At 39.9% G+C, this 24,847-nt stretch overlaps 2 pseudogenes; both read right to left on the reverse strand.

Moving 5' to 3' along the window:
* Positions 1 to 12,822: 12,822 nt before the first annotated feature.
* Positions 12,823 to 17,522, reverse strand: LOC116810770 (ras-related protein Ral-A-like; annotated as a pseudogene).
* Positions 17,523 to 19,499: 1,977 nt separating this feature from the next.
* Positions 19,500 to 20,489, reverse strand: LOC116810772 (elongation factor 1-alpha 1-like; annotated as a pseudogene).
* Between the last annotated feature and the right edge of the window lie 4,358 nt (positions 20,490 to 24,847).

The following is a 24,847-nucleotide window of genomic DNA, read 5'->3' on the forward strand; positions in this document are numbered from 1 at the left end:
TGCAATGGATCACACACCATGTTAGTCATAAGATCTGGGTCAGAACATCTTTTCTACTTGTTTGCTGCATCATTTTATGCCCACGGTTCTTAGCTAGAGGTTACTCTGTCCCCCAGCAGAGGATATCTGGCAAAGTCTGGAGACATTTTTGGTTGTTACAATTGGCAGGTGCTGAGGAGAAGGTGCACTAGTGGGTAGAATACACAGATGCTGCTAAACACGCCACATTGCACAAGACAGAGCCCATAACAAAGAATTATCCAGCACAATAATGACTAAGTTAGGAAACCCTAATTTAGATAAATCAGCTCATTATTTATGATTCTTGGCTTCTGTATTAAATACTTGTGTTTTTGAGGATAGTAAATGAGATTGCTATGAAAGCACACAGTAAGTGATAAAGCGTGGTGACATTTGTGGTCATTGATCTAGGGTGTTGCCTCTGCAGGGATAATAGCAGAGAGGGAGGTCTGCTGGTGGGGCAGAGCTGGCTGGGACACAGCAATGAGGGGTGAACACTGACATTTTGCAACTTGGGAGGTGTTACAAAGTGAAATTTATTGCTTCCTTGACACTTTTGTTATCATTGGCTTTTCCTCTTTCTTTTCCTATGGTCTTTTTGATGGAATTTCCTGGAAGGCTTAGGGGACACTGATGTCTGTACAGTGTAGTGGCTGAGATCCCAAGCTTTGAAGTTAGGCAAATGTAAGCATGAATCCTGCTTTATCATTTCTGAGCTGTGTAATTTAACGTTTCTGGCACCTAGATCTTTCATTATTAAGGTGGATGCAACATTTCCTACTTAATTAGGCTGTCCTGAAGATTCAAAGAGATATTTCATCTTAAATATCTCTTTGATCACAGAATAAATGGCAGCCTTCATCATCACCACCGTCATCATTATTGTCTGCAGTTAGTGCTATATAGTCACTTGAAGCACCTTTGCTCTTTACTTTTCTGTCACCTAACTCTTTCTCTCGTGGAGAAAATTGTCCTTGGCTTCCTTATGAGCAAGTCAGTACCTACTCCTTTTCCCTGGTAAAATCAGCCATCTAAATTTGTATTAGATTGGGATACAAATAGTAAAGTTTCAAATATAAAGTTGCACAAGCAAAGCAACAAAAATCCCTCTGTGGAGGCTAAAGGGACTCCATCTTGGCTGCTAATCCGCCACGTTGACTTCTGGGAATGCCTAAAGATTTCTATTTTCCTGTACTTACTGTAAATCCTGCCTTTAGGTTAAAACAACCTTGATATTATCCTAAAGACATACTTACCATAAATTCTGTCCTTAACCAAATTCTTGCCATTCTGATTCTTGCTAATTGAGGAGATTGACTTTGATTGTCGTACACATTCTTTTGCTATGCTATATAAGCCCTGAGTCTCAGTGCTAACAGTATGGGTGGGAATCCAGCATCTTGTCTCTCAGCTGCCTGTGACATGGCGTCTGTTCATAAGCCCCCATTAAATGTTTCTGCCTGAGAAACCAGATATGTCAGCCTCTTTGGCCTCTCAGCTTGGTGGACTTTGTGGTTAAGTTTGCACAGGCCTGCTCACCAAAGAACACCCCTCCTCCCTCCAAAAACAACAAAAAGAGGGGGGGAGGGGGGAAGTTACTGACTATAAGTTACAGAATTTTGCTGCTAAAAAGAATCCTATAGCATAGGGATTCCCTATGTAGTTTTACATCAGAATCTCCTGGGGATCTTTTTAAAATACAGAATCTGGAACTCTAACCAAGCCCTACTGAATCAGAATCTTTGGGATAAGGCCGAGAAGTGTGCATTTTCTAAGAGCTTTCTGGGTTCTGAGTGGCTAGGTTTGGAAACCATTGACCAGAACTTAACCAGAGAGCCTCTCAATCCTGGAGCATTTAAACAATACAGACACCAGGGTTCCACATGATACCTATGGGACAGAATCTCTGAAAGTGGTCATCTTTGACATAATCATAGGCTTGACTTTACAGCAAACCTGAGACTAGGCTGGAAAGGGTTATTATATCTGATTTTTGGTTGAGTTTGAGGACTAAGTAATCTTAAGCACTCTGCTTATATTTGATAAATGTGGCATATTTCATTATTTGTCCAAATTTTTTGCTGCCCCTCCTTACTATACCCTCTCTGGAGCCCCTTCCATTGCGAGTAGTATACTTACGCTCCCATTGACCTCTGGCTTAGCTTTGTAACTTGCCTTGACTGATGAATGTGAGTGGAAGAGGCCTGTGTCATTTCTAAGCAGAAACTTCAAGAGTCATCTCATCTGTCCATTAATTTTTTTTCCCTCTGCCATCAGAATAGCATGTCCTTATTAGTAGCTACTTCTTCAGCCTGAATCCCAGAAGGAAGTATTAGAATAGAGATGCAGCCAAACTGCAATGGTCATTAATGTGAGCGTGGAATAGATCTGGGTTGTTTTCACCCCTGAGATTTTGGGATGACTAACACTCCTCATGGCCCCCCACCCCACCGACAATGGAAGAGTGAGAATTAGAGGCAGGTTTTCTGTCCATCTTCCCCCCACCCTCCTGTGGTTTCTGTTGTAATACTGAGAAGGAGAGGAAGAAGGTTGAATTTGTCTTAAGTGGGGACAGGATTATTTGCTCCCACATCAGAGCTGAAACTGGGAGAAGGTGTGTTTTCTATCTACTCACTTAGAATTTAGAAAGGAGATCTCAAATTTCTTCTAGCCCAGGAATTCTATTATTCTGTATTCCCAAAGGAACATCACTGTCCATTTTTGCTACCTATACCAGTCCTATTTGTGGAGTTATATAATCGAAGCCTGTCTTTGGCATTAATCTGTGGGATTGGCTGTGAAATAAGCCATTGTATACAATAATAATATAAGAAAAATTTTTGCTACATTCCAAATAATAAGCAAAAAAGTAAACTTTTGAAACAAGCTCTTCCTTTACCTTACGTTCAGGTAAAGCTTAGAAGGCCAAGATGATGTTTTCTAAGGAAATATTTTATAAGGGTGATTGTGGATTCCCATGCTGCCCACAGGGGGCCACACAAATCAGTACTTCACAATATTTTCTTGCCATACATTTGTTTACATATTTATTCCTAGGCCTGTTTTCTCCCTCCACAAAGCCAGGTTCTTTGAGTTAAAAGGGTTACTTTTTCAACTGCTATATATAACAATAATTATAGTCTGCTCCAGTTCTTCTACACCCTTCATTATTATTCAGATTTTGAGTCTATGGCAGATTAGAATTCCTACGTCATTTTCAGAGATTTGAGATATTTTCCTCAACCTCATTATTTTCCAGCATAAACATCTGAAATCAGAAGCAATGAGGTAATTTAAATGAAGATCAGAATGAGTTATTGACAATTTCAGATAAAAAACCAGGTTTTCGATTTTAAAAAATATCAAATTGGAAAGAGGAGGACAATTATTTCCAGTAAAATGTAAAACCACAGGAATAGCTATTATTTATGGGCTACCTACTCCAGGCCAGAATCTTACTATATAAGATTGTATCGAATCCTTCCCAAAGCTGCCAGGTAGGCTGTATGTATGTCACCTTCAACGTTTGGGATGCGAAGATGGCTCCCCAGAGACGTCAGTCTGTCATAACGATCACGTGACTTTATGGGAAGACCTGGCATCCGATCCCAAGTCCCTCAGAAGCCAAAGCCCACAAACTTCCTCTACGCCACACTGACTTTCTCTCATTTGGCTTTCAAGTGCGTTTCTACTCTGGTTATCATATTTATCATCTCAAGTTTCCTACTCAATTACATACTTTATTTCCAAAATAAATATTTATCCACATAAACCTCTATCTTCACAGGAAGCAGACAGTTGAAAATCGCATAATCTCCATGAAAATTTCTGGTGATCTTCCTACGGGAAAGGGAAGTTGCGGTTTGCAGGGAGCACACGCGGGGACCTCTTACCAGCAGTTTGTGGGTCGTTGGACCACGGGAGGATGGGGGAAGGCTTTGGGCAGCCAGAACACATAAATCCATATTTGAAATACCTTCATAAGCAGTGTAGTTGGTGGGAATAACTTGGGTTCATTAAATATTGTGTAATATTCTCTTTCTAAATGCCTTGTCCAGTTATTAAAGTCAGAAGAAGCTATGCAACCTGGTAGCCACTAGATGTCATTGTTGCTCATGAAATAGAATGGCTCATTCTACAGTGTTTATGTGTAGATCCTTGAATGACTCCTGTCCTCTTCCCTGAAGTTTACCCTTCAACTAAGAGCTATGAGTAATACAGAACATGTGGCTTCTGATAACAAAAATCTTGTGTCCTTGATGGAGGCGTGATAAACTTATCTAAATAGTTACAGAATATCACAAGAGTGTGCATTCATTTATGACCAGTTACAAATATGAAGAACAGAGGTAACAAGAGCTCTCAGATCCGGAGAGAGAAATAAATGTAAACTGCACTGGCTGTGGAAGCTTCCAGAGACATGGGACTCGGGTACTGTTCTAATGGATGAGTAAGAGTAGGGTAGGAAGAAAGCAAGATCATTTCAAGAAGGAGGCATGCCATGAGCATTTGTGTGATGGTGGGAAAAAAATACTGAATTTGAGTGAAGTAGAAGATTCATTCTGGGAAGAGTAGAGCTGCTGGTGAGGGTGACAGACGGTATAGGAACAGAAAAAACAGAGGATTGCTTGAATTTACCTTCCATCCTGAATTTGCCTCTGAAAGTTTCTGAGGAGAGTGATGTGATGAAAATTGCACTTTAGGAAGATGAAGTGTCAGCGGTGTATAGATCCAGGAGAAAGGAAGAGTCATATTAGGCAGAACACATACACTACAGAAAGTGGACAACCGATACAGTGTCCACGTAACAAACTATAGCAGAAGACCAGTAAGGTGAACACAAGAAAATGACTGGGCTACCCTGACATGGCTATCTCTAGTTGACGAAGACATGCTCCTGAATGGAAGGAATTAAAATATCTGGAGGCTTAAACCTTGTGAATGGCCTTTCATTGTTCTCAAGACAAGGGCCCCCCATGTCATCTAGGGCCACAGGTCCAAGTATCCTGGTGCTATGCCATTTTCTTCTTTCAGTTCCTTTAACTCATCATGTGCCTCCTGCTTCAGGCTCTTGCCTGAGTTGTTCTGTCTCCATTCCCTCTTGCTCCACTCTTTCTCCCCTTACTTGTCTCTCTGTGTGCGTCAGTTTCTTTACAATACACTCTCATAGAACCAGGAGCTTTTGCATCACAGCATTTATCCCTTTTCATTTATATTTCATACTTATGTAATTGTGTAACATCTGTCACTCCTTCTAGAATGTAAATTCTGTGGTAAAAGGGCTTATGTCCTCATTTGCTCTCCATCATGTCTATTCTCATCACTGTGGGAGACAGAGAAGAATCATTGCTTCTTTACTGGGTCTCTGATGAGCCCACAGAGGGGAGAGGCAGTGACTAAGAAGCTGAGGATTTAGAGTTAAATGACTCTAGAAAAGATGGTTCTAATCATTTTGGTGTCCCTCCAAGTTGCCCAGGCGTAGCAACTTTTCAGGTCATTGACATGACCTGCAGTGTGGAGCCATTTGCATTTTGGGCCTTGTAAGATGTAGCATTTTACAATCTGTTACCATTAAATGGCATGGAGCTATGATTGTTGGACCTGGAGATGAAGTAAAAGATTCAAGTCATTTTGAAGATATTTCCACAAATAATAAGGACCTTTACTGAAATGGCTCTGCAAAATCATTAGAAAGTTTTGGTCAAGATTTATTAACACTGCCTTTAGTAAAAGAGGTCCCTGTGGTGGCTGGGACAAATGGCTTGAAATGGTCTTTCAATTGCATGAATACATTCAAGGCCTTCTGACACAATTTCTAGATCAGTCTTTTTTACAGAAAGTTTATGAATGGTTATTTGCCATGTGGCCAAGAAAACACAGCAAGCATTTTGTGCAGTGATGACAGGATTTCCTGTGCTTAGCCTACTGTATGGATAATTCATGCTGATGCCTGGCATATGATTTAAATTCTTTTCTTGGCTTTTAGCTAGTAACCCCTCTTAGTAAGCAATGAATCAATCAATGATCTCATGCAGCTAATAGTGTGATTAGATCAAGAAAGACACAGTAGCTATGGAAAGTGGCTCTATTTGCATGTTATATTATTCTTTTAAGTTTAGAGTTATACTATATTGTATATTTGAAAAATGACCACAACCATATTTCCAGGTCTACATGCTTTTCCAAAACACTGCTATGCCCTCTCGGGATTGAAGGCTTTTCTCTTATCCTTGAAATTGGGTGCATTTTGCGGCTGTTTCAACAAATTGAATATGGTGGAAGTGACACTGCATAACTTATAAGGCTAAGTCAAAAATGTGTTATGAATGTATTGTACATTTCAAAATAGTTAGAAGTGAGGACCTCAAATGTTCTCAGTGCATAGAAATGGTAAATGCTCGTGGGATGGATATCCTAAATACCCTGACTTAATCATTACACATTTTACTTTTGTAACAAAATATTGCATACACCCCATAAATATGTACAAATATTATGTATTAATAAAAATAAAATAAATTTTAAAATGCATTACGGCTTCCACATGGTTTATTATCTCTCGGGATGCTCATTTTTGCAACCCAGCCGACATGCTGTGAGAAAGCCCAGCCACATGAGCTATCCAGGACTGTGTAGGATTATCAGCCCACAGACCCAGCTTGGGCCTCAGCCTGCTGCCAATGTCAACTTACATGTAAACGAGCCTTTAGTTGATTTAGTCCCAGCCTTTGAGCTATCCCAGATGATGCCAGACAGGGCATAGATGAATTATTCCCACCAGGTCCTGTCTAAATTGCAGGTTTATGAGCAGGATAACTATTGTTATAAGGTATGAAATTTTGGGTCACTTGAAGGTAACTGGAGAAATAGCCTAAAACAGGGAGCAAAACATTCTATTTCAGCTTGCCCTTGTGCTTCTTTTGTTCATGTTATTCCTAGGCCCTGAAATACCCTTTCTTTCCCTTCCTCTTTTTTTTTTTTTTTTTTTTTTCACTTGTCTAACTTTTCTGCTTATCCTTTATGAATCAACTCAGGTGTGAATCTCTGTAGGAAGTCTTCCATAACCCTAAGTTAAAAGGCCATCCTATGTGTGTAAACCTCAATAATAGTCCCAGCCAAATGTGCTGCCAAGATTCATTTACATGTTTGATGCCTACACCAGTTGATGCAGTCATCTTTGTATCATTAATCTACGTACATTCACGGACTAACACAGTGCCTGGTTCCACCACCTACTACCTTTGTGAACTTCGTCAAGTTAATGAATGTCTCTAAGACTCCCTTTTCTTATCAGTGAAAGAAGATAAAAGCTTCAACTCGTAATGTTTCTGTGAGGACTGAAGGTTAAAGTCGTGGAAGTTGCTGGCATATACTAAATGCAACATAAATTAGCATAATCTCAAAATAGGAGGAAACAACATTCCAGAAAGTAGATCTAACAAACAGTATGTTGAGATCCATTTTTCAGAGTTCTCGACACCTCCTTCCTGCTCCTCTGCTGGGCAGCTTTGAACCCATTACATTTCCCCCACCATAAAATTTTCTTTGTACATTGCTCTGAAAGGGAGAGCAGGTACTACTTAGAAAGGGGACGTTAGATGGATTGATGGATGGGTTTTAAAACTCATAGCAAAGACAGAAGTCTTAAAAGCCAAGTGCTTAAGACAGATAACATGTTTTAAAGTTCAAATGCTTGGCTTTGACTATCAGAATACAAAATCTTGAAGGTAGCAAGGCGTGGAGATTATGCCCAAATCAACACAACATATGGTGATGTAAGAGTTAGTGGGAGAAACCCAAATCCTGCCCAGTCCTCCCTGTCCTCCCCACTCCCCAAACAGAAAGGAATGGATGTGTTGTATCCTAGAGTATCCTACCTGTTGCATAGCCAGGGGAGACCAGAAGCCTGTTAGAATCCCTTGATTATCATGGGGTTGAAATAGCAGACCAGCCACGGGATGATGAAGAGCCTGGACTAAAAGCCCTGAAGGCCTCCTCACAGAGCCCTTGTGTACCCCAAGGATGAAAGAAAGCATCAAAGGAGGGTGTAGAGTATTGAAAGAGATCCAATTGATTTGAAAAAAACTTAGGGCAAGATAAGGAAGCCGTGGTGTGTGTGTGTGTGTGTGTGTGTGTGTGTGTGTGTGTGTGTGTGTTGGAGGGGGTTCATGGCTCAAAGGCATTATCATCAGTGTCTCCCAGCCCATAACAACAAGCACCTGTTGAAGAGATTTACAGCTCAACAGACACCAGTCATTGTACTAGCTATATTTTATTTTGGTATGATTGGCGTAAATTCCCAGGTGTAGATGAATAATTTGAATACAACTTATTTAGGTAGAGATTCCCTTTTTCTTCAATTACTCCTGCCTTAGAATGGAAGGGGTCTTACAGTCTTCAAGTGAGTAGACAGCATGGCTATGTCCAGACAGAACGGCAGCAGTACCCCTCTACAAGCTCCGTGGGTTTAGGGCAATTTGTTGACCATTTCCTGTTGACAGCATTTCCGACAGCATGAATCCCATGGATGTGGTTTTCCAGCAGTTTCAGCCAGTTCCTCCCTAAGAAGCCAATGCACAGGATTCAACGGAGGCCAGCGGAAATGTCCCTCTCCTAGAGAAGTGCTGCTTCATCAGGACTTGCGGCTCTCAGCAACATCAACCTTCTTATCACTGTAATCTGGAAGAGCACATGCTGTTCTCGATGATGTTGGCAACAGCCTTTATGAGAAAATGTCATGGAAGTTGTCCTTTCCAGTTATAGCTAAACCACCAGGGTCAAATTTTATTTTGCACTCAAGATCCACAGATGAATACTATTGCAAAGCCTGCAATATCCAGAGATAAAGTGCTCTATGCTCTGAATTGTGCAATTCAGAAGGGAAGCACAATGAGGGAGTAGTTCTAAGAGGGGGTATTAATCGGACTGCTTAGGTTCTTGTCTCAGCTTCAACATTTACCAGATCTGCAAAAGTGTTTTACTCTTCGTTCTTCAGTTTTCCTTTCCATAACATAGACAATAATGTGCTTCCCTTGTAGGACTTGGGAATTAAATAAGAAAACGTATAAGAAACACAGTGCCTGGCATTTTCTGAGCTCTTAATGAATGCTGGCTTTGTCATGAAGTTTATTATTGCCAACATTTATGGTGGCAGAAAATGTTGGTTGGCTGCCCTACAGACATTTCCTGCTGCTCTGTCTTCCTTGTAATCAGAGCGCTAATTTTGTATATTTATCTGGGAACCACATGCTGATGAATTTTGATTGAACTAACTGCTTGTTAATAAGTGGCTCTCCTATTTCTGAGTATTCAGGGCATGGCACAACTTGCCTAAAGGGAGACCTGGGCATGTGACTTGCTGTGGCCGGTGAAATATGAGATGCTTGACACCACAAACAATGACATTCATGCTACATGTCTGTCACATTACCTTCTCTTTGAGACTTTCAATAAAAATCAATGAGCCTTTCACTTCAAATCACAGAAAGACTAAAGTGTGGTTGCTATCCGTTACCATACCATTACTGAGTCCATCTTGGCTGGTATATAAAAGCAAACTCCATGAAACCTGTTTCACTCTTTGACAACTATTTTGCATGGCATCTTTTTGTCCCTTAATTTAAAAAAATTTTTAATTTTAGTTTTCAGAAGTTGTTTTCGCTGCCATCAACTTTTTTGGTGGAAATTACTGGAAATTCTGGAAATTATTAGATCATAGTTCATATCAAACTGTGCTAACTGAGCTTTTGCCATTGTGAGTTTTCTTTTGTGGCGATTATTTCTCTTTTTTAAACTTTTGAGTTCAGGAGTACATGTGCAGGTTTGTTACATAGGTAAACTGTGTCATGGGGGTTTGTTGTATGGATTATTTCATCACCCAGGTACTAAGCCTAGCACCCAATAGTTATTTTTCCTGATTCTCGCTCTCCTTCCACCCTCTATCCTCCCAGAGGCCCCAGTGTGTGTTGTTCCCCTCCCTGTGTCCATGTGTTCTCATCATTCAGCTCCTGCCTGAAAGTGAGAACCTGTGGTGTTTGGTTTTCTATTCCTGTGTTAGTTTGCTAAGGGTAATGGCCTCCAGCTCCACCCACATTCCTGCAAAAAACATGATCTCATTCTAACACATTTAACTTGGTTGTGCTAAATTCTGCAGATCTAAATTCTGATAAGAAGATGTAAATTTGTAATTTTCTAATCAATAATAAAGGATTATTAGAAAGAAGGCAGAGCATCAAACAGACTCTAGAACGAGACTGATGAGTTCCAACTCTGGCTTTGTCACTGCTTACCATGTCACTTGGGGCAAGTTACTTAACTTCTCTGTTTCCTTTTCATCTGTGAAAAAGGATCATATTAGCATTAGCATCTAACTCACAAAATATTTTATGAGAGTAAATCAGTTACTTTTTTATAAAAGCTTTTAAAACAGTGCCTGGAACAATAAAAGCTATGTAATCTGTCTATCTATCTATCATCTATCTATCTATCTATCTATCATCTATCTATCTATCTATCTATCTATCTATCTATCATCTATCTATCATCTGGATATACACACACATATCTATATCTATATCTATCTCTATATATGTATATATATATTTTTTTGAGATGGAGTTTCACTCTTTATTGTGCAGACTGGAGTGCAATGGCTCAATCTCAGCTCATTGCAGCCTCTGCCTCCCTGGTTCAAGCAATTCTCCTGCCTCAGCCTCCTGAGTAGCTGGGATTACAGGCATGCACCACAACGCCTGGCTAATTTTGTATTTTTAGTAGAGACGGGGTTTTGCCATGTTGGTCAGGCTGGTCTTGAACTCCCGACCTCAGGTGATCCACCCACCTTGGCCTCCCAAAGTGCTGGGATTACAGGCATGAGCCACTGTGCCTGGCCCATAAATATTTCGAGGTGACTAAAATGTATGGGTTTAACTATTAACTTTATTTTTTTTGACTATTTGTATAAAGTATACTTATTACTTGCTCTATTCTTGTGGGTGTAAATTATATATATATTATTTAATTTAAATATATATATTTTAAAAAGAAGTTTATTGGTCTTTAAATGGCTCAAATTGCAACTAAACAAATCAGGTAGTGGCATCAGCCTAAGACACACGATGCATCTTTGTCAGTTGGCTTCATAGCACCTCAGTACCCAGGAAGGGAAAGGTCTCAAAGCAAAGTCACAATGTTAGTGGTTAGGACCTCTGGTTAAACAAGACTGTAATGAGTGCACATGGAGATTGCTGGGCCTGCTGGCCAGTGTTACACTGGTAACTTGAATTCTGCACATGACGTGGCCTATGAGAAATACAAAATGAAAGATGTACCTCTCAAACCCTTTAAGGACAAATATTTAACACGAGAAACTGGATGTAATATCTAAGGAGTGAGTTCCTAGAAAGTCTATTTTTAACTTTACATACACACCTGTTACCTGGAATGCCTGAACACATCTTTGAACTGTTTAAATCAAGACTGAGCAAAAGGAAAAAAAATACTCTGTTGAATCAACTGTCCTAGTTCCACTGCAAAGAGGAAATAAATATCGGACAGCGGCATATTTCCCACTGAAATTATGTCCCCAAATAGCGTGCTAGAATTCTTCTGGCAGGAACACCACACCATGGTGACACAGCCTGATGTTTGGTCAGTGTGTGCCAAACATGTTTTCTGCATCGTACCCAGGTTTGACTGCTTGATGTTAACTTCTGAAAATGTAGCACAGTGTTCTTCATTCAATAGTGCAAAATGCATTAGCATTATTGACATTTTCTTCCTGTGCCCTGCTCCCAGGAGATCAAAAACTTAACACTTACATGCTCACCACTGGCAGAAAGTGATTTCCAGGGACCAGCATCTTAAAGAAAAAGAGGGTTCATTCAAACATAACTGGTGCTGAATCCTTGCAGTTGAAAATGATCTTACAAGTATATGCTGGCCCTTCATTTTAAATGAACTTGAAGTTTATTAAAAGCGATCAAAGAGCTCTGGAATCTTATTTTCAAGAACCAGAGTATGGCACATATTTTAAATTTGGACACACTCCTAGCAGGCAGTTACTTCTCAAGAATCTTCTATACAAAAGCTGTACTCCACGCTGGGCATATATTTTCTCACCAGGACACATGAGGCAGTGGACCCCTGGTGTCAGTAAGAACACACCCAGAATGATATAACCGGGTATTTTTCTGTTTCTAAATTAAGGCATATTCAAAAATTTCCATGTACAAGTTTACACCACTTTAATCACCAGGTAATTAAAGCAGATTCACAGATGAATTACTCTCAGTTTAACTATATGCAACAACCATGCCAATAACTTTTTCCTCTAAATTTTGCATAACAATGGTTTAAAAAAGTGGTACAGTTTAACTATCATGTTCACAATCATCATTTTTCAAGGCAGTAGAAGACCAAGATATTTTAATATGATATAAAATGTAAGCTTTATAATAAAACACCAGAGGAAGTCCTCTTTCCTCCCTCTCCTCACCCCCATCTCACCTCTTTAATATTTCCAGAAAGACTGCCCCAGAAACACAAGCTCCCATGCTACATTCAGGGTCATGATAATTGTTGGCAATTACTAAATAAGTTGAACTTTGTTTCTTGGTGAAGCCACATTAATTTCTTTTTTAAGTAAATTTGAATTTCATTGCAGTTCCAATTCATGCTTTCAGTGATATACAACAATTTCCAAAATGTTAAAGTAATTTCAGTCAGTTGAGCCTTCAGTGGCAATGCTTATAAGTTATATTTATTAGTATAGTCAAGATAAGAAAGGAGTTTGGGATTTGATTATAAAATGCAGCATCTTTCTCTGATTGAGTTGGCTAAACTTTTCCTCTTGTTTTTCCACTCTTTTCTTTGTCTTCTCCCATCTTTCTCACTCGAATTTATCTCATTAAGTCAAAAAATACCTTGTCAACGTTAGCTCGTGTTTCAGCAGACGTTTCCACATAGTTAACATTCCACTAGTTAGCTCTGTTTTTTGCCTCTTCTATAGAAACCTGCCTTTTATCTTCTAAATCTGATTTGTTACCAACCAGTAGAAATGGAATATTCTCATCTTCTTTTACTCTTAAATCTGCTCCTTAAAGTCAACTGTAACTGCAAAGGATTCCATTTCTGTAATAGAGAAGTCACAGTGGAAGTAGTTGTCTTTAATTGCGGTGTGGTCCTCCTGCCCAGCTGTATCTACCATATAGATCTGTACTTCCTCCCCATCCCGAGCTCACTTCTTCCGATAGCTATCTGCTTTGGTAGGCTCATATTCCTCCACAAACTCATCCTGCATGAACTGTAGGTGAGAGGTGAAGCCAGCTGGACTTCCTGGGTCCAGTGTGGATTTGGAGAACTTTTCTGTCTTACAAGAGGTTTGTAAAATGCACCAATCAGTGCTCTGTAGCTAGATAGAGGTTTGTAAAATGTGCCAATCAGTGCTCTGTAAAATGGACCAATCAGCACTCTGTAAAATGGACCAATCAGCATTCTGTAAAATGGACCAATCAGCAGGGCATGGGAGGGGACAAATAAGGGAATAAAAGCTGGCCACCCCAACCAGCAGTGGCAACCCAATTGGGTTGTCTTCCATGCTGTGGAAGTTTTGTTCTTTTGCTCTTCACAATAAATCTTGCTGCTGCTCATTCTTCAGATCTGTGCCACCTTTAAGAGCTGTAACACTCACCAAGAAGGTTGGCAGCTTCATTCTTGAAGTCAGAGATACCAGGAACCCGCTGGAAGGAACCAACTCTGGACACATAGAGTCAGAGCGGACTTGCCCACACTGCCACTGTCCACCATAATGACTTTGTGTAAAGCCAAAGAGTTATGACCCTTGGGCTTATTTGCGGGCTTCTTGTGTTGCAGTTTTCACCAAAGGATTAGGAAGCACCTGCAGTGTGAGCCAGTCCGCTGCCCCGAAGGGTCTGGAAGTCACTGCTGCGTGGCTCCTGCCAGAGGGTGCTTGGCCCTCATCACCTGGGAGGCCCCGGGCTGGCAATGGCCAAAGGAGGACTCTCACGGGTGCCAGAGGAGCTTGGGTGGCTGGAGGAGGACGATGATTCCAGGGCTCCGCCCTGGGGAGATCCACCGTCTTCCATGGTATCAATTATATTGATGAAATACAGGTTTTGTCAGTTTTAAACTATAAAAAGTTTTCCCATGAGTAGAATATTTGGGTTGATTATTTTTACTAATAATATTAATTATATGTGATTTGTTTCTTTAAATAGATTTTAGGGGATACAAGTACAGTTTGGTTACATGGACATATTGTGTAGTGGTTAAGTCTGAGCTTTCGCTGTGACCATCACCCAAATAGTGTACATTGTACACATTAGGTAATTTCTCATCCCAACCCTGTCCCATCCTCCTACCCTTCTGCATTTCCCGTGTCTATTTCACTGTCTATGTCCATGTTTAGCTGTTTAGCTCCCACTTATAAGGGAGAACATGTAGTATTTGACTTTCTGTTGGAGTTATTTCACTTAGAATAATGGTCTCCAGTTCCATCCATGTTGTTGCAAAAGACATATTTTATGGCTGAGTGGTATTTCATGATGTGTGTGTATATATACGTGTGTGTGTATATATATATATCACTTTTTTAAATCCAGTCATTCTTTGATGGACACTTAGGTTGATTCCATATCTTTGCTATTATGAATAGTAGTGCTGTGGTAAAAATGTGAGTGTAGGTGTCTTTTTGGAGAAATGATTTTTTATTTCTTTCGGGTAGATATGCAGTGGTGGGATTCTGGATTGAATGGTACTTCTATTTTTGGTTCTTTGAGAACTCTCCATATTGCTTTTCATCGGAGTTGTACTATGGTTGTACATGATTTAAAGTGTTATATTTAAATTTTATCAAAACCATAAGAAAACTGGGAACGATCTTCCACAAACATTTTAGGATTACTTTATATCCAGGGTTGGCTTATGGAATTACAAATCTAATCATCTATATATGTTGAATCACTTTATCGTGGGTCGTGTTGAAGCAAAAAGCAAACAGCAGGGTTAAAATGTCAGGCTAAATAGCACTGGGGTCAAAGTGGCAGGGCAGAAAGAGTGAAGTCAAAATTGCCTACTTCCTCTTTCACAAATGTTTCTTCTACACATTGATCTTTGTGATTCGTTCAATAATTCTTAAGTTGTCCAACAGATGGTAATTGAGGGCCTCCTACATTCTAGGCACTGGAGATGCAGCAGGGAACAAAGGACAAAGCCCTTGCCTCACAGAGCTTACATCTTCAAGGGGAGGAGGTAGACAAAAGCAAACAGACAAATGCATATATTTAGGCAGTAATAAGTGCTCCGGAGAAAAACAAAGCAGAGTAAAGAAGTTTGGCAAGGCATAGGTGTGAATTTAGGAAGTCTTCACCGGTCTTTGCTCAGGAATCTGAAGGAAGAGAGAGGGCGAGACAAATGTATACATGGAAGATGAGTGTTCTTGGCAGAGGGAAGGATCAAAGACCCTGAGATGGGAGACTGCATGGTCTGTCTAAGGTAGACCAGTGATATGTAGACTCTAGTAAGCCCTTTGGAGACTCAGGCTTTCACTCTGTGTGAGATGTGAAGATGATGGGTTTTCTCAGGCAGGACAATGACATGCTCTGAGTGAATGCAGTCTGGAGCTAAGGCTGCTGGGGTTGAGTCCTGGTTTTCTGACCTGTTAGCTGGGTGACTTTGGGCAAATTATTATTATTTTCTCTGTGCCTCTGTTTTCTTTCCTATAAAGTGGGATAATCATGGTCCCTGCTACATAGGATTAGAATAAGTACTAAAATAGTTAGTATTTGTAAAGTGTTTTGAGCAGTTCCTGGCACAAACTAATGCCATGGAAGTGTGTGCTACATAAATAAGTAAAGGTATTTTATAGTATCGTTTTGACGGTGGTGTAGTGTGTGTGTGTGCGTGTGTGTGTGTGTGTGTTGGGAGTGATGGAAGGGTATTCAAGGTGGAAGCATGAAGACCTATTAGGAAACTAATCTAACAAGGCAGTGATGCTGACTTAGACCAAGATGGGAGTAGTGAAGGTAGTAAACAGTGATTAGATTTGAAGTATATTTGAAAATAAAACTCATGGACTGGAAGTGGAGTATGAGTGAAGGAGAAGAGTGGAGGCTGTCTCTAAGGTTTTCGGACTGAGCTACTGGGAGCACAACACTGCCATTTTCTGAGGTAAGAAACACTATAGGAAGAGCTGTGGAGAGTTGCTGACCCAATAAAAGTTATATCCTTGGACCAGTGATCAAAAAAGAGATGGTGTAGATTCTGAGTGCAGACATCTGAATGTTTAATGGACTTAAAAATATAAAACTCCTATTAATATATTTTCAAGACAATAAGAGTGCAAGTCAATCCAGTAGGTATGGAACTCAGTGGGGTATAGAAAATTCCAGGGAATTCAAGATTCTATACTGTAATCTTTAGGAATTCAGTGATGAGCTATGAAATACGGAACCAGTGCATTCCTGAGTGTATCTTGAAAACAGATCTTGAAATAAAGTTTCAGAAGGCCATTGGAAGATAGGGCTCATAGAAAATGAAAAATTGGCAAACCCGTGATCTGTGGATACAGCCAAATAACAACCAACACAACCAACAATAACACAGCAGATAAGCTTTCTTTTACTTTCAGTTGCTAAACTTTGTGGAAAATACATCATGTGCAAGGATAAAACGGAACTTACACTGATCTTTTATGGTACATGACTCAAATTTACTAAACATAGAATTTTGTATAGCTGAAATTGTTTAGTTCTGAAGGCCTTAAACTATATATTAAGATACATTGAGGAAAATAAGTTTTGCTAATTTGAGAAGACATACAAAGATAATACATTGAAGTTGAATTCCTTTGTCAAATCTGGTGTTATTTCCAAAGTTTTCCAAGATAATTTAAAATAGCCAAAGATAGCCCACCTGGAATTCAAATAAAATTAATTCAGCAATATATGTTTATGTATAATTTACATGACTATGTACCTACAAAAAAAGAACTTACTTGAAATGCAAAGGATCCTTGGTGATTTCTTCTATTTAGGACTTACACCTAATTTGTTCTCTGCTTAAGTACAAAATAAAAACATTTTTCTAGTAACCATTTTTATTTCAGAGTGCAGAGGTGCAGAGGCATCATTATTCCTTTGCAGTGAATAAGCATCTATTTTCATTCATGGTGCTTCTCATTGCTGATGTAATATCTTATCCCTATCTCTAATTCCAGGGTTACTGAACTTAGATCAGTGTGGCTATGACATAGAAAACACCTGTGAATATCATTTCGCTCCATTGTTAATTAAATATGGATTGGAGTATGATAAAAAAATTAGTAAAGACATGCTTAGGAAGGTACTATAGAAAGAAGGATGAACTTGGGACTGGAAGTCTTAAAATTATGCAGTTATCTTTTCACTCAGGTTCTGACTTACCCAAAATGATGTACCTGGGCTAAGGATTGGGGGCAATATTTGGGTTCTGCAAATTTCCATATTTAGAATCAAAGTCAGATAATACAGTATGTATTTTTAAATAAATGATTTGAAGTAGAGAGAATGGTAGTGTCTTTGCTTGTGGCTTTTCTTGGGTTGAATATTGTGGCATTGGAGCTGGGGAGGGGGCTGCCATAGCAAATCCAGATGCATATTGGGAAAGCTGAGGGTGTCGGGGCTGGTGATCTGCTTTCCCTGGCAGATCCTCCAGAGCAACCTACACATTTACTTGAGTAAGACATCATGATTTAGGGCTGTAATGCAGTATTAGCAGAAGTAGCTTTTGAGGCATAAACTTGAGGTTCCTGGTGCCTTGTGGCCAACCCGGACATGCAAGGCATTCAGAGATTCCCTCTGCTATCCCAACCCCCACGAGTGTGTGTGTGTATGTGTGTGTGTGTGTGTTGGGCATGGAGGTGTAGAGATGATGGTAAGACACGTGAAGTGGTTAAGACCTAAGGTCGGGATGAAGAGTGGAGAGATTTTCCTTCTGGTGGCAAATGGCTGAGGACAACAACGAGTGCCACCATGAGAGCCCAATGAGCCAGACCAACTAGCAACAACTTAGCAGCACCAAAACAAGTCATCTGAGATGTTGAGAGGTGAAGCCAGCTGGGCTTCTGGGTCTGGTGGGGACTTGGAGAACTTTTGTGTGTAGCTAAAGGATTGTAAATGCACCAATCAGTGCTCTGTGTCTAGCTAAACGATTGTAAACGCACCAATCAGCACTCTGTAAAGACGCACCAATCAGCACTCTGTAAAATGGATCAATCAGCACTCTGTAAAATGGACCAATGAGCGCTCTGTAAAATGGACCAATCAGCAGGACATGGGCTGGGCCAAATCAGAGAATAAAAGCTGGCCACCCCCCAGTGGCAACCCACTCCGGTCTCCTTCTCAATGTGGAAACTTTGTTCTTTTGTTTGTGACAAAAAATTTTGCTGCTGCTCCCTCTTTGGGTCTGCACTATCTTTATGAGCTGTAACACTCACCGGGAAGATCTGCAGCTTCACTCCTGAAGTCAGCGAGACCACGAACCCACTGGCTGGAAAGGAACAACTCCGGACGCGCCACCTTTAAGAGCTGTAACACTCACTGCGAAGGTCTGCGGCTTCACTCCTGAAGTCAGTGAGACCGCGAGACCACCGGGAGGAACAAACAACTCCGGAGGCGCCACCTTTAAGAGCTGTAACACCCACTGCAAAGGTCTGCGGCTTCACTCCTGAAGTCAGCAAGACCATGAACCCACCAGAAGGAAGAAACTTCGGACACATCTGAATATCTGAAGGAACAAACTCTGGACACACTATCTCTAAGAACTGTAACACTCACCGCGAGGGTCCACGGCTTCATTCTTGAAGTCAGTGAGACCAAGAACCCACGGGAAGGAACCAATTCCGGACACAATGTGACCCTGGTAGGCCACCTAGCCGTGGATATAAGCAAAATCCCCAAATCCCGAAAGGTAGCACACACAGGCCTGAGGGTGTGGAGTGAAAGCCCCTGTCCCTCAGCACAAAAATTTCCCATAAACTCCCTCATATGCCCAGATGCCAGAGGAGGAAAGAACTGTGAAAGACTGAGCATTTACTTTAAATAAATAATTTTCTGCTCAGACTCTTTTAAAGAAAAATTATTTAATAAAGGTTTCAAACATCAAAACATTAAAGAAAATAGTGTAATGAACTGCCATGTATTCTGATTCTAGAATCATCAAGATACTGCCATGGACACATCACCTATCTTTCTTTTTCTGTTTCTTTTTTTCCTCATTAAACTTTGCCTTAATGGGTCTCAAAATTCTGTGACAGATTTTTGGTTAAGTTTTTTCTATTAAAATGTTCTGATTTTGAAAACTAATAACTTAAAACTGCCACATGAAAAAAAAACCAAAATGGTTCACAAAACATTCTCCTTCTGAAGGTTTTACAAGGCATTGTTATCATTAACGGGTCTTTTACTATTAAACTTAAATGGCTAGTTGAAAGAAAGTTCTGAGACCGTTCTTCCACCACTGATTAAGACTGAGGTGTCAGGCAGTAGGGATAATATCCATTTAGCCTTCTGAGCTTTCTGGGCAGACTTGGTGACCTCACTTCCTCCAGCAGCCCTCTTGTCCACTGCTTTGATGACACCCACAGCAATTGTCTTTCATATGACAAACAGTAAAATGACACGAAGGACAGTCAGAGAAGCTCTCGACCCACCTGGGCTTGCCAGAAACAATTTCAGGGACAACAGCTTCACCCGATTTCAAGAACGTAGGGCCATCTTCCAGCTTCTTACCAGAATGGTGATCAATCTTTTCCCTCAACTCAGCAAAATTGCAAGCAATGTGAACTGTGTGACAATCCAGAATAGCGGCATAGCCACCATTGATTTGGCCTGGATGGTGGAGGATAATCACCTGACCAGTGAAGCTAGTTGCTCCCACTGATGGGTCATTTTTGCTGTCACCAGCAACGTTGCCATGAGAGACATTTTTGACAGATATGTTCTTGGCGTTGAGGCCCACATTGTCCCCAGGAAGAGCTTCACTCGAAACTTCATGATGCATTTCAACAGACTTTACTTCAGTTGTAACGTCGACTGGAGCAAAGGTGAGCACTGTGCCGGGTTTGGGAACCCCAGTCTCCACTCAGCCCACAGAAACAGTACCAATACCACGAATTCTGTGTCAGTTGGATGAGTTGTTGGTAGGATGCATTGCAGAGTTTCAAGCAGCATGGTTCCACTGGCATTACCATCTTTACTGGTGACTTTTTGTCCTTTGAACCAAAGCATATTAGCACTTGGCTCCAGCACGTTCTCACCATTCCAACCAGAAACTGGCATACATGCTACTGTGTCAGGGTTGTAGCCAATTTTTGTAATGTACATGCTGACTTCCTTAATGATTCCCTCACATCTTTTCTGGCTGTAGGGTGGCTCACTGGAATCCATTTTGTTAACACCAATAATTGGTTGTTTCACTCATCTAAAATCTGAGATACTTGAAGGAGCTCTCTCCCATCTCAGCAGCCTCCTTTTCAGACTTTTCAATGGTTCTTTTGTTGATCACCCCGCACTTGTAGGTCAGATGGCCAGTAGTGGCGGACCTTGCCCTCATCTATATGTCTAGTAATGATGATGTTGATATGAGTCATTTCTTTCTCGTTTTGGCTTTGATTTAATGGTGATTTTCACAACACTCATTTTCTGGCTGCAAAATCGTTATGAAAAACCTCTTTTTGTTTCTATTTCTTTCTTTTTCTCCTATGCCCTCCCCCGTTCTGCCTTGCCCTGCCCTCCCCTCCCCCACCCCCTCACCTTATCATTCTTGTGAAAATATTTTAAAGCAAATCCGGGTATCATACCACTTTAATTTCTATATATTTCACTCTTCCCTCTAAAAAATGCAAACCTTGTATAACTACTCTCTTAGATCAGAAGAAACTTAACACTTTTACTTGGAAAACTTAATATTTTTTCCTCTGGATATCCAGCAGTGTTTGGCTTGAGAACAACATTAAATCAGTAATAGAAAAAAAGACACTATTTTTTCTTTGCATATTTCCTTTAAAGATAAAAGTTTGTTGGACATCTCCAATATAGCCACCTTATAATATATTCATTTAAGTGAGTAATTTATAAGATTTCACTTCTCTTCCTCGTTGAGATAGTGATTATACAAACAAATTTTTTGTGTGTGTTTTGAAAGGGAGCTACGTATTATTTAACTTGGAGCTCTCAAAAAACACTTTCAGCAACTCCATAGAGCACAGACATTTACCATATTTGACGTCTTACAATAGTAAGTACAGAAACACGAACATTTTTTGGAGCATGTAAATTGGTAGCAGAAGATGACGTGTGCATGTATTTATACACACATACACACACACAAACATACACTTTCAACCAAGCATTTCACTTATAATTCCCTGAAAGTGTATCTACCTTAGAAAGCATTGATTCCTAGCCTTTCGGGGTCATTCAATTATTGTTTTTATAATTTTATGAAAGTTAAGGACTCCAGCTCCAAAATTGAACACGCACACAATTTTGAATACATTTTTATTGATTCAAATGCAGCTATGTATCTAGGATACCCTTCTAGCAGCCATAATCAAACCATTTTCATCTTACTTTTTGGCCTTGCATACATTTTGACTTTATGTTGACTGACGTATCTTTGTATCTGTTTTGCTACAAGCTTCAGTGCCAGGGATATCCTTTATCAGTAATGCTGAGAAATGTTCACTTTTGCAGGAAGGTCACTGGGGCCTCCCCCTGCTTGGCACTTATTGCCCCGTATTCTCCTTGCCAATTCAAATGCCTGTCTCTCCTTCCAAACCCTGAACATCTCAAGGGCAGAGACAAGGTCTCATTTAGAGGAGTGCAGCCTCCAAGATCATGTCTGGTTTTAACAGCCCCTAAATAATTACTTACTGGATTTTGTGCAAAGTGTTATTCTCATTAAACACTTATGAAGATAATGTGAAGTTCAGTGATTTTCCCAAAATCAAACAGTGAATAAGTGGTGTAGTGGATATTACTCTCAAGACAGCTGACTTTCAGTCCAAAGATATTTCCCATACATTACCTGTCAAGGATTGAAAAAAAAAAAAGCTGCAGTGCAAGTCACTACCAATATGTGAACTCTTGTCAGAGGTAAGGTCTCACTAGCTTGGGGCTGACCCTGAGAATGGAGCATAACTGTTCAGAGCCTCATGATATGGGTCTCAAAAAAGAAAAGAAAGGAAATGTTGAGGTAGAGAGAGGCTTCCAGACAGCAAGACAATGTATATCTTAGGGAAACTCTGTTATAGTCATCAAAATGATGGCACATTTTAGGATTTGTAGAATATTGATTCAAAAAGTGCTTTAATCTCCCTAAAAATGAAAATATTTAAGGATGTGTGATTTTGGGGGTATACTTTAAGAAACATTCTTGCAACCTAGGGTATCACATTGCAAGCCCGGTTAACTAGTTAACTGGTTGACTGCAATTCAATATTATTATTGGCTCGTGCCTTCCTATCCACTTCTCCCTCCCAGCTGCCAATTTCTACAAAAGAAATCTCATTAATGTCTTTTGTTCATGACATGTCTGTGTTGTTTCTGTAACTATTTTTGTAGAAAAATAATCTGTTATTTCTTGTTTTATAAGTGAAAAAGTTGGATGTTTGTGAAAATATAAGATGAACTTTACTGACGGCTTAGTCATCATCAACTTCTTAATCAACTTGATCAACTTAGATGGTGACTTTATGGTGAATGGCACGGAAGACCTAAAGTGTCTGGTTTAATAGCTGAAACAGCCCTTTGAGTCGCTGATTTATTTTTTCACTTTATTCCAATTAAATTTTTATAATATAGGCTTCCTGAAATTTGCCACCTCTCTGAAAGTAGAAAACAAGTCAGTAGAAGATGTTTCTAAGAAAAGCCAGCAAACAGAGTGAGCAGAATCAATTTGAACATGTTAACTATAAGTTCATACTCAAAGAGTGAACACATATTTAGTGTGGACAACTTCTAAATGGGAAAGATTGAGGGGATATGTTCAGAGAATAGCCTAACTTTTAGAGAAATTGCAGCCATTTTCTGTTTTGGTGGATACATGAAATATTCAGGAAAGTTATGCTTCTGTTGACTTTGATTGAAAAATCTGTTATAGGGTCTTTTTAGTTTTCTTGGATGATTCATTTTGAAATCTGGCATTAAGACAGCATTAAGAAAATACTGTGGAAAGAGAATCTCACAACACCTAGCCCTAAGGCACTTGAAAATCTTCTCTTTATCTTTTTATGTTAATTTCTTAAGTTTTTAAAAAGTCAAGTGCTGATAGTAAATATTCATCCCCCAAAGACAGCATTTGTGAATATTTGTCTCCAAAAAACAGCATTTGTGAAATATCTCTTATGTGTAAGTATGTTCATAGCATGGGATCATGAATAAATTTGTATTTAGGGTTGAACTAAGCCATAGATAATGCAAGTATTTTGGAGGAAGACACCCTTATTAAGGTATGTCACAAGATTTCTTATTGAGAGGCCCACCTCATGCCACCCTCTTCCAATTACCTGAGATTGACACTGTTGCCTTCCTAAAGAAGATACCACTTATTGTTAATGGGTGTAGGAGGTTGCAATGCTCTGTGTGTACGCATGCGCGTGCACGCACACACACATACACACGCACTTATTAAGATACTTACAGCAAAGGAAAAAGAAATCACGTGTTATCAAAGACTTAAAGTCATTTCAAGGATGTGTCAAGGTTCTAAGTTTGGCCTAAAATTAACATTTTTTTGTTTGTTTCTTGGAAGGGTGAAAAATTAAGCCATGAGTTTCTATTAGCTGAAGAGCACAATTGGTTTGCACGACTAGATGGCCAATACCAGGTCAGATGAGGGCACTGATGAAAAAGAACACAGAGCAGGTAAGTTTATTTATTTATTTATTTTTGGCTAGACCTGGGAGAAGCTGAATGAGAAAGGGTATACATGGCAGCCCAGATTTTACATCTCTGCATGGGGATCAAAGGTTAGAATGAAGGAACAGGAGTTTCGAAGAGAGAAGTAGGCAATCACCAACATGGTTTTCTTTGACACTGTGCTAACTCTGGCCTGCAGAGAAGGTAGACCTCAACAGGGAGACAAGTGGGACTTGAGTGCATTTGGCAGGGCTCATTAGAACTATGCAGATCTGGCAGCATCACTGTCACATTCTAATTATTTGCCATGGAGGTGGAAAAAGCACTGTGAAAGAGCAATTTGAACAATAACAAAAATGGAGGAATGCAAATGAACTGAGAGAAAGAGGGCTTCCCATATAAGCCACTGAGAGAACATATTTGAGGAAAAAAGATCTTTAAGATAGTCACAGGGTTACTGACAATGTTTTAAGCACTTTTACAAGTTTTTTTTTCTCCTAAAATCCTTAAGATAACCCTATGAAGTGGATCCTATTGTTATCTCCATGTTACAGAGGGAAACACTGAGGCTCAAAGACATTGAGTAAGTTTCCCAGGATCTCACAGCTAGCAAGTAGCAGAGCTAGGAGTGAAATCTAAGGAAAGGCAAGGCAGTTTAAATTAAATATTCAAAGAGGAAAGTCATGTGAAAGGGGGATTTTTTTTTTTTTAATCAAGTATAGCTCTGGAGGGCAGAACTAATGGGAAGTTAAAGAAAAAAGTAAATTTCAGTACGTTGTAAGCTTTCTGAATTTTAGAACTAACCCTGGGGGAAGAACTCCTTCATGAAATCATAACTTGTATATACTAGAAACATTCAAGTGCAGCTAAAATGGCCACGTGTCAGAGAAGCTGTAGAGGGATTTCAG

The sequence above is a fragment of the Hylobates moloch genome, unplaced genomic scaffold (assembly GCF_009828535.3).
Source record: "Hylobates moloch isolate HMO894 unplaced genomic scaffold, HMol_V3 SCAFFOLD_1, whole genome shotgun sequence".
NCBI classification, from domain to species: Eukaryota; Metazoa; Chordata; class Mammalia; order Primates; family Hylobatidae; genus Hylobates; species Hylobates moloch.